Source organism: Anabrus simplex, chromosome 2 (assembly GCF_040414725.1).
Source record: "Anabrus simplex isolate iqAnaSimp1 chromosome 2, ASM4041472v1, whole genome shotgun sequence".
NCBI lineage: Eukaryota > Metazoa > Arthropoda > Insecta > Orthoptera > Tettigoniidae > Anabrus > Anabrus simplex.
Window position 1 is genome coordinate 123,970,792 of NC_090266.1, and position 15,764 is coordinate 123,986,555.

A 15,764-nucleotide genomic window follows, 5' to 3' on the forward strand; every position below is an offset into this window, starting at 1 on the left:
ATAGGAAGTACAGAGTAAGGCTGGGTTAGTGGTGAATATATGTAGTTTCCCCTGCAGCTGTAGCCGTCGTGTATGAGTGAGCTAATTCCTTTTCGTAGCCTCATTAGACTGCTAAGAAACATACTGAGTTCCAATCCCATTCACAGTCATCGAAGCAGTGGATTTTCCATAGTTTCCAAATATCAACTCCAGAGAGCATGCCGAGATAGTACCAACGACACCGCCAACAGTGTCTTCATTCCCAACTCTAACCCTGAAAGCTTCATATGAAATTGCAGTTGTTGCTCTTGTCGTCTGAATCATCAGCCCAAAAACTGGTTTTATGCAGCCACCCTATGCTGTGCTAAAATATTTATTTCCACGTAAGTACCACATCCTACATCTGCTCTAATCTGCTTGTCATATTCATAGCTTGGTCTACCCCTACCGTTCTTACCACCAACACTTCCCTCGAAAACCAACCGAACAAGACCTGGGTGTCTGAAGATGTGTCCTATCATTCCGTCTCTTCTTCTCGTCAAATTTAGCCACAACGATCTCCTGTCACCAATTCGATTCAGCATTATTCTGTAACACCACATTTCAAATACTTCCATTCCCTTTCTTTATGAGCTAGTTATCGTCCACGCTTCACTTCCATACAATGTCTCGCTCCAGACGGAAGTCTCCAAAAACATCTTTCTAATTCCTATATCAATGTTCGAAGTGAAGGTCCTCTTTGCTTGTGCTAGTCTGCATTGTATGGCCTCCTGACTTCTGCATCGTTAGTTATTTTACTACACATGTAACAATGTTCATCCACTTCCTTTGTTCGACTGCACTGCCTTAGTTTGTTTTAGACTTATTTATTTTCATCTTTGCACTCCTTCACCAAGATTCGGTCCATACCCCTCAGCAATTTTTCCAGATCGTCTGCAGACTCAGACAAAATAACAATATCTCGGCAAATCTCAAGGTTTTGTTTTGTTCTTCTTGGATATTGATTCCCTTTCCAAATTCCTCTCTGATTTCCTTTATCGCCTGCTCCGTATAAACATTGAAAAGGGGCAGTACACCTACAATAATGGATGTCAACTAACGAGCCTCTAGAAAGAATTCAATTCGGTAAACCAATGCATAATTTGGTTACCTAATTGAACCTTAAATTAGAATGAACAAATATCTGATGCTTGCAGAAAAGTATACGCTTCGCTTCACGGGTGTCCGGACATTTGCGTCCACGGATATTTGCGGTCACTGAGATGTACTCAGTGGCGGTGGGCTCTCAGGAGCACAGGAGCACGTGAACACCCAGTTTTAATACGTATTTACGCATTCATGGATAATTTAAAACTTTCCTTTCTTTCGACCTGATTTCGACAATCGATCGTAAGCATTCGACTTACATCGAACCTCCGTTACACCGACAGTTGTTCGTTTTGACTGACAGTGCAGCGAGCACACTGGGTAATGCGCTATTGTGCTGAAGACTATACGCATGCGCAAAGCAGATGACGTCATGGTTTTCTGCACTGATATTCCCATTAGCGAAGAGCACGCTAAGGTACGTGCCTTGTCGTCTATAACACCCTCAACCTAGTGGCAGTATTACAGTTGACCACAAGGGTCCGCCACCTCCCCTACTACGGTTAGCCACAGCCTCCCAGGAACTACTATTGCATTACATTACCGGCAGATTTCGCTAGTACCCTAATTCTGAATAGGCATTTTCTAGCTCGTTGTGAACAGGTGTTTGTAATCGCGGGAAGAGTTTGCTTTACCTTGTGACCGGAAAATATTTTCAAGTGAAATGAATTTCAGTGTTCTGTACTGCTTCTGTGTTTGTATGGTTTGTGACCATGGTATTCTTTGTAAAAGAGGAAATGAATTCGGTTCAGGTAATTTTAACCAGTGAAATATTAACCTATCAGGATAAGTTAGAATTTAAAAGGCTTGGACCGAACAGACCAAATTTGATTATCGAAAAATTTACAAAAACTGACAAACGCGAGTATAGGCGTAAGTTTAACAGAGAAGTGTACGAAACACGCAAGTGGCTCTGTGGGTGTAGATCTAGGAACGCGCTTTTTTGTTTGCCCTGTTTATTATTCAAGAAAGAAAGAAGTGAATGGAATTCAGCTGGGTGGACAGACCTTGCTCATTTGAGTGCAAAAATAAATAAACATGAAAATTCTCATGCACACAAAAACGCGAGTATTGAATTCCCTATGGTAGTATTGTCTATAATTTCCAAGACGAGAATAATTAACATATGACACAGTAGAACTCTGCCGGCCCCGTGGTGTAGGGGTAGCGTGCCTGCCTCTTACCCGGAGGCCCCGGGTTCGATTCCCGGCCAGGTCAGGGATTTTAACCTGGATCTGAGGGCTGGTTCGAGGTCCACTACAATTGAGGAGCTATCTGACGGTGAGATGGCGGTCAAAAAAGCCAAGAATAACGGCCGAGAGGATTCGTCGTGCTAACCGCACGACACCTCGTAATCTGCAGACCACCGGGCTGAGCAGCACTCTCTTGGTAGGCCGTGGGGTTTTGTTTGGTTCTACACTAACAGCCAGGTGAAGTTCGTGCTGTTTAAAAACCAAGAATAGTGCTCGCATCCTTCAATATTCGCAGTGTAATAAAGTTATTGTGCATTTTACTTTAGTTCTACACTAAGAAATTAGTCTCGTATAAAATTTATCCACGGTTACAGGGGTTCTACCAAATTATTTGTGAAGAAGGAACCGTACAAGGAACTGTTAGTGAAATGATTCTTGTACCTAAGTTACTTTTTTGCTGATTTGAGACATGAACAAAAATGTTGTTGTGAACACCCTGAAAATTTTCTCACGAGCCGCCACTGGATGTACTTATGGCCACTCACAAAAATTCCTCCAGCAGTCACAGGGGATTTGCAGTCAATGCAGCAGTGGGTGGGCCTCATTAGCTTATTCTCGGGGTATCCCCGCTAACCTGCCTGGGCTCCTGCTCGCACGCTTCGAAAACAACGTTTTTCTCTCGCACGCATAATTTAGGGGCTGATACCGTCAGCCACTATTGTGCACATTACAATGTTTATGTGTACAGAAAGTATCGGGAAAGTCAGCATGGAATTGTCACCCGGGTGTGTTTGAAGGAGAAGAACAAGCCATGTCATGCTTTTGTAAACATACAGTTCTGCAATTTATAAATAAAGTATAAAACATCTCAATGTATATTGTGTTGAAAGTTGGATTAGATCAGATGAAGGGTTTTTGAGTGAAAATATCTTAAAATTGGCGCATGGTCGAAGCACATTTAAAACCGGGTACTTTTTGCGTTCCACCTGCGATAGAAAGTAGTAATATAATTACAAATTCAAAACCTAACGTAAAATGAAACTTAAAATGAAGCGAGGAAAATGATGACGTAATGGGGTTTTCTGTAGGTCTATTGGTTATTTAATGAGCAATCTCCAAACTCGATAACATACAGTTTTGTCGACAGTAAATTATACGTTTTAAGCATGGTGATTCCCATCACACTGTATCCAGAATATTGATATAGAAGGAGCGAGCAGAAGCCTAGGCGGGTTAGCGGGGATATCCCGTTATTAAGCTAATGAGGCTCACCCTCTACTGCATAGGCCGCAAATCTCGTGTGACATCTGGGGAATTGATATGAGTGAGCACAAGTATATCTCAGTGACCGCAAATGTCCGGTGACCGCAAATGTCCGTGACCACAAATGTCCGGCAACCGCTTCACGCACTCAGAGTTCACCAGTCACTTTTTCCACACACCATGAAAATAAGATTAATTTAGACGATCGTGTTACCCACACTCAGCTGTTGGAATGTTGATTTAATTGACACTGCCGAGGGACAAACAAATAAACTGTGGAAGCAATGGCATTCGTTTTACTTCTATATGAATTAAAGTACACTACTCATGACACCCCGTTTTAGGAGACACTCAGCAGGTTAAAGCTTAAGCAAATTAGGTGTTTACACATTGCTACACTTATTTTCCAACGTATGAATGGAACAACTCAGCATTTTCTTATCTTGGGCCTTAGCTTCCCCTCCTCCAATCACCATCTTTACAGTCGATATAACTCCTCGCTTATTATGCTCATAAATCGTATATCAGTGTATAACCAATCATTCCTTGTGCCTGGTGTTAAGTTATGGAATTCTCTCCCATTGAGTATTAAGAATTGTACATTACTTTCTTTTAAAGGATCTTGCCGGGATTTCTTCCTGAGTGCGTAGCCAAGTTGTGTCAAAGCATGGGCGATTGTTAGAATGAATGACAGTACTTAAGTATTTCCCTAAACTGACACTTGTATTACGATGCACTAAGTAATGTGGATCGTTAGCTTCGCACGTAAGTCTACTAACCAATGGTGGATAATATGCTGTAACTTGTTACTTTTTAAATTATTGTTATAGTCATCATTACCCACAGCCATATACTTAAATACAAACTTTAGTCAGTATGATACCATATTTCCCTTTTCTCACTGCAGATTGTATGTTGTAAGCTCCTCTTTCATCATCATTATCATCATCATCATCATCATTATCATAATTATCCCATTAATTTGTAAGAACAGACCATGAAACCTACAAAAAAAAAGAATGTGATTAAGTTTAAGAGAGGATCAAGAGCCTTAACTTTACTGCCTGTAAATAAATAAATAAATAAGTAAATAAATAAATAAATAAAAATCGACTGTGCTTCCGAGGCCCTTGTGTTCTCCACCGTTTTGCAGAAATATGTGTTGATGGATACGAAGAGGCTGTTTTGCAATGACATATAATCTGTGCTACTTTTTGAGGAATTTATTTAAGGTGTGTAGAGACAACCATAGGTTCCTTCACAAAATTTAATATGGAACGTAGAATGGAAATGTTTCTACTGTTATTGAACGTTTTGATTAGCTGAACTTTTCTATAAATTAAAAATTTATATGTTGGTGTAATACTCAAGTAGCATTTCCACTGCATTCTCACTAATGTGGCCGTGGTTAAAATCCCGTCCACATCATGTGCTATTTTCTAAATGAAATGCAGTATCCCTGCGGTTCGGACTCCTCGTGAAGCTAGACGCCCTGTGGCTATAATCACGATACCGACATTCACAAGTTTGCTTTAATTTAAATTCTTAGGGCCTGGCCGAGACGGTAACCCCACGTCCCGTTCATCTATAAGGACGTAGGTTGGATTCCCTATCAAGCATTCACGGCATTCAGAAACGAGACTTGCACACTTAGAGGAGCACGTCTCCCCGAGGTTCACTACACTGTCCATACCAGACGTCATGCTCTAGGAAGCAGGCGCTAGTTGCTCCGCTCGGGACGTCTGGCTGCTGCGTGAGAGGGTTGCATATCGTGGCAGTACTTGCAGTAACCGCACGGAGATAATAGTACCATATGAACAACAATAAAAACAACTAAAATAATAATTTGGAGTATGGATCATGCGGAATAGAAAACCACGAAAAAATATTCGCATGTCAGCCGATAGTGGAGACGAGGCCCTCCGCCTCCCGAATGCAGAGCTACCAGGCAACTAAAACTGGTCACTGTTAAGCGGAAACCTACCCTGCTCGGTGAAATTTACCACTACTACTGCTACTTAAGTTTTCATTCCGTATCACCTCAGGCCAAGGAGACTTGTAGCGGTGAATTGAGGTGCGGAAAAGATGACGATCTAGCGGGCGTAGCCTATAAAATAAATGCCCCGGCATCGCCTTAATGCAGGAGAATGGAAAACAATGGAAAACCTTTGTCAGGACAGCCTCCACCTCCCGAATTAGTAAAACTACCCGCTGTTGAGCCGAAGCGCACTCTCTTTGGTCAAATACACTTATTACTATGCAGTTCTCATTTCGTCCCTGAAGGGCTCGGCGGGCCACCTGGAGTGTGACTCCCTCTCTCAGGCCAGGAGATTTGTGGCTATGATGAGGTGTGCGATGAAGGGGCGAGGCTGTGGATTATAGAAGGATCTGTCCTGGCATTCGCCTTAGTAAGGGCAACGGAAAAGTACGGAAAACCACTTTCAGGACAGCCAATGGTTATGTATCAGTCCCGCTCCATCTCCCGAATGCACAGCAGTTGAGCTGCGGCTTTAAGCATTCGCCGCCCTCAAATACATTTTCAAGTACTGTATAGTCATCTCCGGCCCCGTGGTTTAGGGGTACCTGCCTCTTACCCGGAGGCCGCGGGTTCGATTCCCGGCCAGGTCAGGGATTTTTACCTGGACCTGAGGGCTGGTTCGAGGTCCACTCAGCCTACGTGATTAGAATTGATGAGCTATCTGACGGTGAGATAGCGGCCCCGGTCTAGGAAGCCAAGAATAACGGCCGAGAGGATTCGTCGTGCTGACCACACGACACCTCGTAATCTGCAGGTCTTCGGCTGAGCAGCGGTCGCTTGGCAGGCCAAGGCCCTTCAAGGGCTGTAGTACCTTGGGGGGGGGGGTGTAGTCATCAGTTACTGAATGAGTGGTTGCGTGGATTGGGTCACGTAGCTATCATCTTGTATTTGTCTGGCTCCATGGCTAAATGGTTAGCGTACTGGCCTTTAGTCACTGGGGTCCCGGGTTTGATTCCCGGCAGGGTAAGGAATTTTAACCATTGTTGATTAATTTCACTGGCACATCGGCTGGGTGTATGTGTTGTTTTAATCATCATTTCATCCTCATCACAACGCCAGGTCGCCTTTGGACGTCAGATCGAATGACCTGCACCTGCCGAGCCGATCATGTCCTCGGACACTCCCGGCACTAAAAGCCAAAGGACATTTCATTTCATCTTGCATTGTTGGATAGTGGGTTCGATCCCCGTGGCCGGAAGCCCGGAAGATGTTTTTCCATGGCTTCCCGATTTCTCACCAGGCAAATGCTGGAGCAGTACCTTAATTACGGATGCTCCCTAGCCGCTCCTATCCCTTTCCTACCCCGCCGTTACCATAAGACCTATCTGTGCAACGTACAGCCAGTGGTATTGTGTATAGTCATCACAGTGCCACAGACGATTCATTGGACAGATATCCCCTGAATTAAGCACTCAGAGCTGTTGACAGCCATGTCCTAAGCCTATAAAACAAAGCAAAAGCGACTTATTGTAGCAAGCAGCAGATGGCTTTTTATCGCTTCTCGTCTTGACAGTGCGATGTGTTCCAGAAGAATCGCTGCTTTGTGCCTGTGGTATGTGATGCAGAACTGCCGGGGAGAGAATAACTCCCAGCAAGGCCATCTGGATGACAAGTAGAAACGTTAGCTCGTCAGTTGCTGGGGGCACGAACGAGACGATTACAGACAGCGGTTCAGATAGCGAGTATCGAGATGACATTTTATTGAATGGAAGAAGACGACCGCTGCATGTCATGAGATGAATACTTATGTGAATTCTGAATCCAGTAAAGGCAATAGCGTTTGCAGCTCATTGTGACTGTTGATAATGTGATCCCAGCCTTCAGTGGAATACGAACCGGAGGGACACAGCATTTCATTTTTGAAATTCCACATGTATTGGAACAGCACTCGTGTCGGGTATCACTCCCTCTTGTACGCCATATTTTACACTGTAATGTTATTAACCTTCCACCTCTGTGGTGTAGTGGTTAGTGCGATTAACTGCCACCGCCTGAGGCCCGGGTTCGATTCCCGGATCTGCCATCCTCGAAGTGATTGTCTGTGCTTTCCCGCTTTGCCTCCATGTTAATGCTGGGATGGTACCTAACTTAGGCCACGGCCTCTTCTTGGACTACCCCTCGCAATCTTCCCAACCCCCACAAAGCTCCTGTTCAGTATGGCAGGTGAGGCTGCCTAGGAGAGGTACTGGCACTCCTCCCCAGTTGTATCTCCGAGCAAATGTCTCACGCTTCAGGACACGGCCCTTGAGGTCGGCTGAAACCGACGGAGAAACCAACCCTGGCTGGTAAACTGATTAAATAAGTAAGATTAAAAGTCTTATTTATCACATCTTTAGTAAACACCTGTAACTCTTACTATTTATTTTTTAAATGTGTACTTTCAGTTATAGTCATAACAGCAGAATTTAAAACAATAAATATGAGCTTTTCCGCCACTGTGGTTTAGTGATGGTGTGATTAGCTGCCACTCTCGCGGAGGCCTGCGTTCGATTCCCGGTTCTGCCCCGAAATTCGAAAAGTGGTACGAGGACTAGAACGATATTCACTCAGCCTCGGGAGGTCAGTGCCGGGATGGTACCTGACTTAAGGCCACGGCAGCTTCCTTCTCTCTTCCTTGTCTATCTCTTCCAATATTTCCAACCCCGCACAAGGCCCCTGTTCTGCATAGCAGGTGAGGCCACCTCGGTGAGGTACCGGTCCATTTCCCTAGTTGTATCCCGGACGAAATGTCTATCGCTCCAGGACACTGCCCTTGAGGCGGCGGAGGTGAGATCCCTCTCTGAGTCCAAGGGAAAAATCAACCCAGGAGGGTGAACGGATTAAATAAATAAATAAATAAATAAATAAATAAATAAATAAATAAATAAATAAATAAATAAATAAGTGAAACCTAAGCTTACATCATAATTAGAGTCTGACTAGATCAGGTGGTTCGAGTCCCACTGTCGGCAGCCCTGAAGATGGTTTTCCGTAGTTTCCCATTTTCACACCAGGCAAATGCCGGGGCTGTACCTTAATTAAGGCCACGGCCGCTTCCTTCCAGTTCCTAGGCCTTTCCTTTCCCATCGTCGCCATAAGACATATCTGTGTCTGTGCGACGTAAAGCAAATAGCAAAAAGATCAGGTGGTAAAGGCGTGCTCTGGTAACCAGGAAGGGCGAGAGTTCGACTTCCGTCATTAAGTATCCAGTTAATTCCTGGCGGCAAAGGAAGCAGGCATTGAGCTAATCACTATATTCCACGCAGCACGGGGGTGGCGAATACAGTACTAGCATCCGTTACCTTCAAAGACCTTCATGGGCTGTTTGGCGGTATATTGACTCTTAAGAAACTGACGACAACACTTCAGGGATGTCAAGAATTCGATCTGGGAAAGTATTACCTTCATGAAGATTCTGTCTACCTGAGGTAATGTAAGATTTTGTTAACGAAGTGTTACATTCCTTTTGTTCAGGAACTGCTTAGTCCGCCTCTGTAGTGCAACGGTTAGCGCTATTTGCAGCCGTTTTTGGTCAATTCCTGGTACTGCCAGAAAGTTAAGAATGGATCGAGGTCTGGTAGTGGTCAAAACGGTACATGCAGCTCTGAAGAAAAGAGCTCCACCACTGCTGGACGACCACACGAGATTAATTTTCAATTTAGTGTCAGCTTAAATTAGTAGATCCTGAAACACTTGTGTAATTGCAAGGTTTTGGTCATGTTAAATAGTACTCCGGCAGACTTGGCATACGTGTTAATTGTTGTTACATAAAACATGTGAGAGAGCGGTTCGTCAGGTTTCAATATTAATTATTTACTCTGTATATATTCTCCAAACCTTAAGCCATCATTCGTCATATACACTGTATATTTCATAAACAAACAATAAAATAGTGAAGCCTTGATTTATGGGAATACATCTTCGTTAAAAGGCAATGAAACTAGTTACCGGTGTGTGCAGCTCAGGTGGCTGAGCGCTGGCCTTCTGAGCCCAACTTGGCACGTTCGATCCTGGCTCAGTCCGGTGGTATCTGTAGGTGCTCATATGCATCAACCTCATGACGGTAGGTAGGTTTACTGGGACGTAAAAAGAACTCCCGCGGGGCGAAGGTCCAGCCCCTCGGCGTCCACGAAAATCGTACAAATTTAGTTAATGGGACATAAAACCAATAACATTGTTATGGAATTAGTAGTCACAGGATCTCGAACATTATAAGGACTAAATCAGTGAAGGAAAAAGTTAATTTTTATCAATGGACAAATGTGAAGTTGAACACCATGGAAAATTTCTTGGTTGATCGACCAGAATGGAATGTTATCCCACAGTTTAGTCAGTGTGTACCGAGCGAGTTGACATCGTGGGCCGCGTATCTTCCTTAACATTTTCACACCGGACAATTGCCAGTACTGTACCTTAACTAAGACCTTGTTCTGCACTTTCTCCGTCCTAGAGCTTTTATATCCCAGTGTCAAAAAAAACCTAGCAGTGTTAGTGCGACGTTGAACCAGTTATCAGATTAACTAGTCACTTCTCAGAATATTAGCCTTTAAACTTCAATTTTGCGATTATGATTAAGTGTTCAAAATGTCCGTCGTCCGCTTTGATACACACCGATACAGGCTTATGTATAGCGAATGTCTGTACGAATCAATTTGGTAATTAATACCTCATTTTCAGCTTTAATGTCCAGTCAGTTATTCCATTAAAGACCAAAATACAGGGTCTCTCATATAAACTAGGTGTTTGTACTCTGCGTTACGACAGCTGCCTCAACCGAGCTTTTATCGCGCGCGGCCGGCCTGCTTTAATCTTACTTTATAAAATATGCTTAAAGCAGGGCCTCTAAAACGCCCAAAATCTCACGCTTGCAAATCGAGGCGCAAGAGCTCCGTGCACTGTGCATCGGTCCCGCTCGGACCAATGCTTCGTCTCTAGGCTACTCGGCTAAGCTCGGCTAAGCTCGGCTCTACTCGGCTCAAGTCAGCTCGGAATTAGAGCGCTACGGAGCAAGTGTGGTAGGGGGAGACAGGCGGAGCGAGCGAGACAGGCGTGAGGAAAGGGAGAGTAAGCGCTATTGCTCCAAATCGAGGAGTGGGGGGTCTGCACTCTGGTCAACCAAGGGAAGTCGTCTTTTGCACCGCGCACAGTGCATGCACCCTGAGAGGCCCTGGCTTAAAGTGTCGTTCTTCCTGGGTTATACAGGCATTGTATCTGGTAAGCACATTCTGGCTGACGCGAGTGTGTTCTGTCACTGTAAGTTTCTGATTTAATATGTGTGAGGATTTGTTCGATACGCTTTTTCTTTCAGTTTACCCCACAAGTAAAAATCACACACTGTTAAATATGGATAAATAGACCAGCACTGACTGCGAACACTTCCTACATTGTAGGAAGGTAATCTTCTGCTATATGAGCAGGGGCTGAATCTTGTTGAAACCGCCCATGCAATTCTTCTTCTGTTAAGTGCTGGAAGAACGGCGTCAAAATGTCATCTTGATATCTCTCTGCATTTACTGTCGTCTCGAAGGAAATAGGCCCAATTATTAGTCTTGTACTAACAGCACACCAAACACCAATCTTACTATCATAATGAGGGACTTCATAAACACCATTAGGATTTTCTGCACACCAATAGCAAGAGTTATGACTGTTCACATGACCATTAAAATGAAACTAGAAATTTCATAAATGAAAATACGGTGTCGCAATAACTGTCTCACCATGTAAACAGACTGGTGACTGATTTTTTGCCAGATCGAGCACTTGCAAGGACCTGTTGGAAAACACCCCATTGATTACTGCGAATGAATGGCAGCACAATCGCTTCAATCACCACACGTACGATTCCACTGTCAAAGTTCTTGGGAATAACGACGAGAGTGCTCCTGCTGTCAAAGGAAATCACTCCCCAGACCTTAACCCCTGGTGTAGATCCAGTGAGCCGACGCCGCAGACTTCTTAGTTCCAAGTTCTCACCTGGCCTCCTTCTCACCAACCTGCGACCATCACTGGCACCAAGACAGAAACGGCTCTTATCTGAGAAAACAAGAGAGCTCCACTCCGCCATCCAGTGAGCTCTAGCTTGACACCATTGAAGTCACAGATGGCATTGATTCGGAGTTAGTGGCATGAACGCCACAGGACGTCTGGCTCGGTGCTGTCCCTGAAGTAATCGATTTGTTACAGTTCGCTGTTTCACTCTGGTGCCACCAGAAGATGCAATGGATGCTGCAATGGCTGCTGCAGATCCAGTACGATCCGCCATAGCCATGCGGCGAATACGGCGGTTTTCCCTCTCCGTAGTGACCTTCCTGAGACAGTGGCTTCCCATGACCAGTATTGCCAACACCTATGCACTCTGAGTATATCCCTGCCAAGTCTTTCTGCCATATCGCGGAAAGAACGTCCACCTTTTCGTAGCCTTAATACACGGCCTCGTTCAACATCATTAAGCTGCTGATACTGGTTTCTTCGTCTCCTTAAAAAGGCATGTTGGACTCTCACATACCTCATAACGTCAATACCGGACGACGACTAATGCTCACGAAGTGTACAGCGCGTATTTCATGCAAACTTGCTCTGCAAGGTCATAGTGACGCTACTAGCACCATTCGTTGTCGACTAGCTCACAATTTTGAAAAGGTGTCGTCTTCCAGATATTCAAACACGCTTCCCGAATTTCGTTTATCTACGACAACTTCTTCCTCCTGTTGGAATTTCATTTACCGCCAGTTTAGAGCGCAAGATATTGTGGGTACTGATAATCAGTTTACTCAGTATAATAATGTTTATTAATTTCTAACAATAAGAACAGAATACTTATTTTGAGAACACTTTTATTCATCTTAAAAGACATCAGTCACTTTGTTTTTCTGAAACTACTTGGGTTAGTAGGGGCTGCCTGGCCAAGGCGGTAAAGGCGTGCTCGGTTCTCCCGGAAGGACGTGGGTTCGAGTCCATGTCAGGAAGTCGCAAAATTTGAGAAACCAGATTTCCACTTCCGGAGGTGCATATGGCCCTGAGGTTTACTCAGCCTACACCAAAAATGAGTACCAGGTTAATTCCTGGGAGCAAAGGCGGTCGGGCGTAGAGCTAACCACTCTACCCCATCACGTGCCGAAGTTAACAATGGTGGAAGCCTTTACCTTCCACTCCTCCAAGGGCCTTCATGGCCTGTACGGAGGTGACTTTGCTTTGCTTTTTACTTGGGTTAATTTTAATAATAATGTTATTTGCTTTACGTTCCACTAACTACATTTTAAGGTCTTCGGAGACGCCGAGGTGCCGGAATTTAGTCCCGCAGGAGTTCTTTTTACGTGGCAGCAAATCTACCGACACAGGGCCTGTCGTATTTGAGCACCTTCAAATACCACCGGACTGAGCCAGGATCGAACCTGCCAAGTTGGGGTTAGAAGGCCAGCGCCTTAACCGTCTGAGCCACTCAGCCCGGCAGGGTTAGTTTTTGCGCTGTTGATAGTATTACGGAATCTCTGATTTACAGTATAAGTATAAAGGCAATTTGATTTCGTACTGTCTTCCTTACACTGTGGAGGGATGATGACCACCTCTGCCATTCCTCTCTCCGAGACCATAGTCTCCTACTACATGAGTTACCTTCTCCTTGCCTACTTTGGAACTGAAGTCACCCATCAACACTGTTACGTCTTCCTTCTTGTAAGTTTCAGTGTGTCTTTCACCCCTGATACCAGTTTTCCACAACTACTTTTAATGTAAAGCTCAAGCAAAGGCAAAGAGCTTCCCGTGTGTCTCTGATTATACTGCTTATAGCTATAGGTGAGGTGTAAGTCGAAAATTTTAAATTTTCAAAACTATCTCTTGTTGCAAAATAACGTGGTGTTCAGGGCAGAGATTTCATTGGTATTGCTAAAATATATCGCTGTGCCTAAAATGGTGAAGCAGTGTTCACTAATTGGTTGAATGTTTTCTCGTCCATCCTCAAAAATTATTTTAACCAACTCCGTAGAAAGTTATCTCAACATACCTACATATCCACATGCCATGCGGCTTCTCAACCAGCCTTTAGTCCATCTCCACATTCTTTGTACTTCTTTTCATTTTCAAACACTCTTCTATTATGATGATAATACGAACCCATTCGGCATCACGGATTCGTGATATGCCACACACTGTACGGAGGTGATCAAACTACTATATGAACTAGTCAAGCAACTCAGAAGAAATAAGTATTGTCCAATACTATCGAGTCGTGTGGGGACTGAGTATTTTCACGCAATGTATGGATAAAAGTATACTGCACATTAATATTGATCGTGTAAAGGCGGGTACAGACACTCAAGCTAATAAGTGAATATAAGACCGCCATGGTCTTCCATGTTCAGAATGTCGGGAAGCAGTCAGGACTGACAGCTGACATTGCAGCAGTTCGCTCCTTACAGGGTAGGACCCAGGAGTACACACTCTGTCGGCGTTGCCACAGGGAATTGCCCATATCCAGGATGTTTCAAGGAATAGTCGACACCAGAAAATAAGACACATGATGACCGGCGCCCTCAAAGAATGAGGCTATATGGTTTACGATTAAGTGTCTGGACTGACCGTAAATGAAAGTGTCAGGCGAATGGATATCAAAATATTAATCCGCAAAACAAGATCGAAATGATCATTAATCCAACTGGGCCATTTGAATCCCATTCTGGTCAGTAGGGTGAAGTGAACTAAGACAAGGAGAGCGCCTGTGTACCTAAAATCCCGTATTTTAAAGAATGATGTGGACTGCTAAATACGTATGTATGTCACAGGGTTAATGGTGGGAGCCCGGGGAATTATTCCAAAATTCTTATCCCGTTTTTGGATTTCATTGGGCATTGAAAACATCTATTGAGAAACATGGCGTAGCTGCCATCCGCGGTTCTATGTTCATTTTGAGAAACCGTTTATACGATGAATAGTATCGCAAGTTTCGTATTCATTGTTAACTTCCTTCTTAGTTCCCTTTTCTGTTTGACGTCTTAGAGCTTTTATATTCCTGTACTAACTTGATTATGTCTCATTTTATTACATAGTAACTTTTATAACCAATTAAACAATGTTGATATACAGGGTTGTCACAATCAATGTGAACCGCGTATATGAACGTTAGTGGGGTGGTCATACTGATAAATAATTTGAAAAAATAAATCGATATCTCGCGATGTTGTCATTTTATTACCTGCTAATGTTAGCCAAGCAGATAGCTTTGCGAGGTGTTGTTGCTAAATCTGCACCTGGCTTAACACCCTGCATATTAACGATGCTATTCTAAATTAGCATCCGCATACCCACGGTAAAGTAAACTCACGTTTAACTAAAGTGGTCGTCACTGCGAATACTATCGGTAACAGTCTCACTGTTCACAGACCAGCAACATTGGGCGTAGTCAGTGCTTGGACAGGTGACCATGCAATACTACCACTTACCGACACAGTAAACTGCTGTGCTAATCATGTTCACCGAATGTACATAGTTTCCTCGGGCACACACATGCTAAAGCACAACACACATATACAGCCAAAAAAAACATACTTATGGAGTTAACCAACATCGGGAGTGGTCATCCACTCGATGGGTGGCCAGTACTCATACTTTCCAAACTAAAAATACAGCATACAAAATCACCTACACAGGATAAATTTTAAAAATTTAAAATACTTTAAAATTTAAACGATTAAACACACTACAGTCTACAATCACCACTGACCGACAGAGGAGCTCCGATGGGAGCACCGGTATCGGTAGGACACTAACCACCTATCTCTGCAAGTTAGGGGGAACCGAGCTCGATAGCTGCAGTCGCTTACGTGCGGCCAGTACCCAGTATTCGGGAGATAGTAGGTTCGAACCCCACTGTCGGCAGCCCTGAAAATGGTTTTCCGTGGTTTCCCATTTTCACAGCAGGCAAATGCTGGGGCTGTACCTTAATTAAGGCCACGGCCGCTTCCTTCCCACTCCTAGCCCTTTCCTGTCCCATCGTCGCCATAAGACCTCTCTGTGTCGGTGCGACGTAAAGCAACTAGCAAAAAAAAAGTTAGGGGGAACATACAGTACCTAGGGACCTGGCTTAAAACCGGCTTGAGAGCCCCAATTGAAGAAGAAACTTCACCAGCATTTGACAGGATCGCGCCATGGTGACACCAGCTGGAATCCAC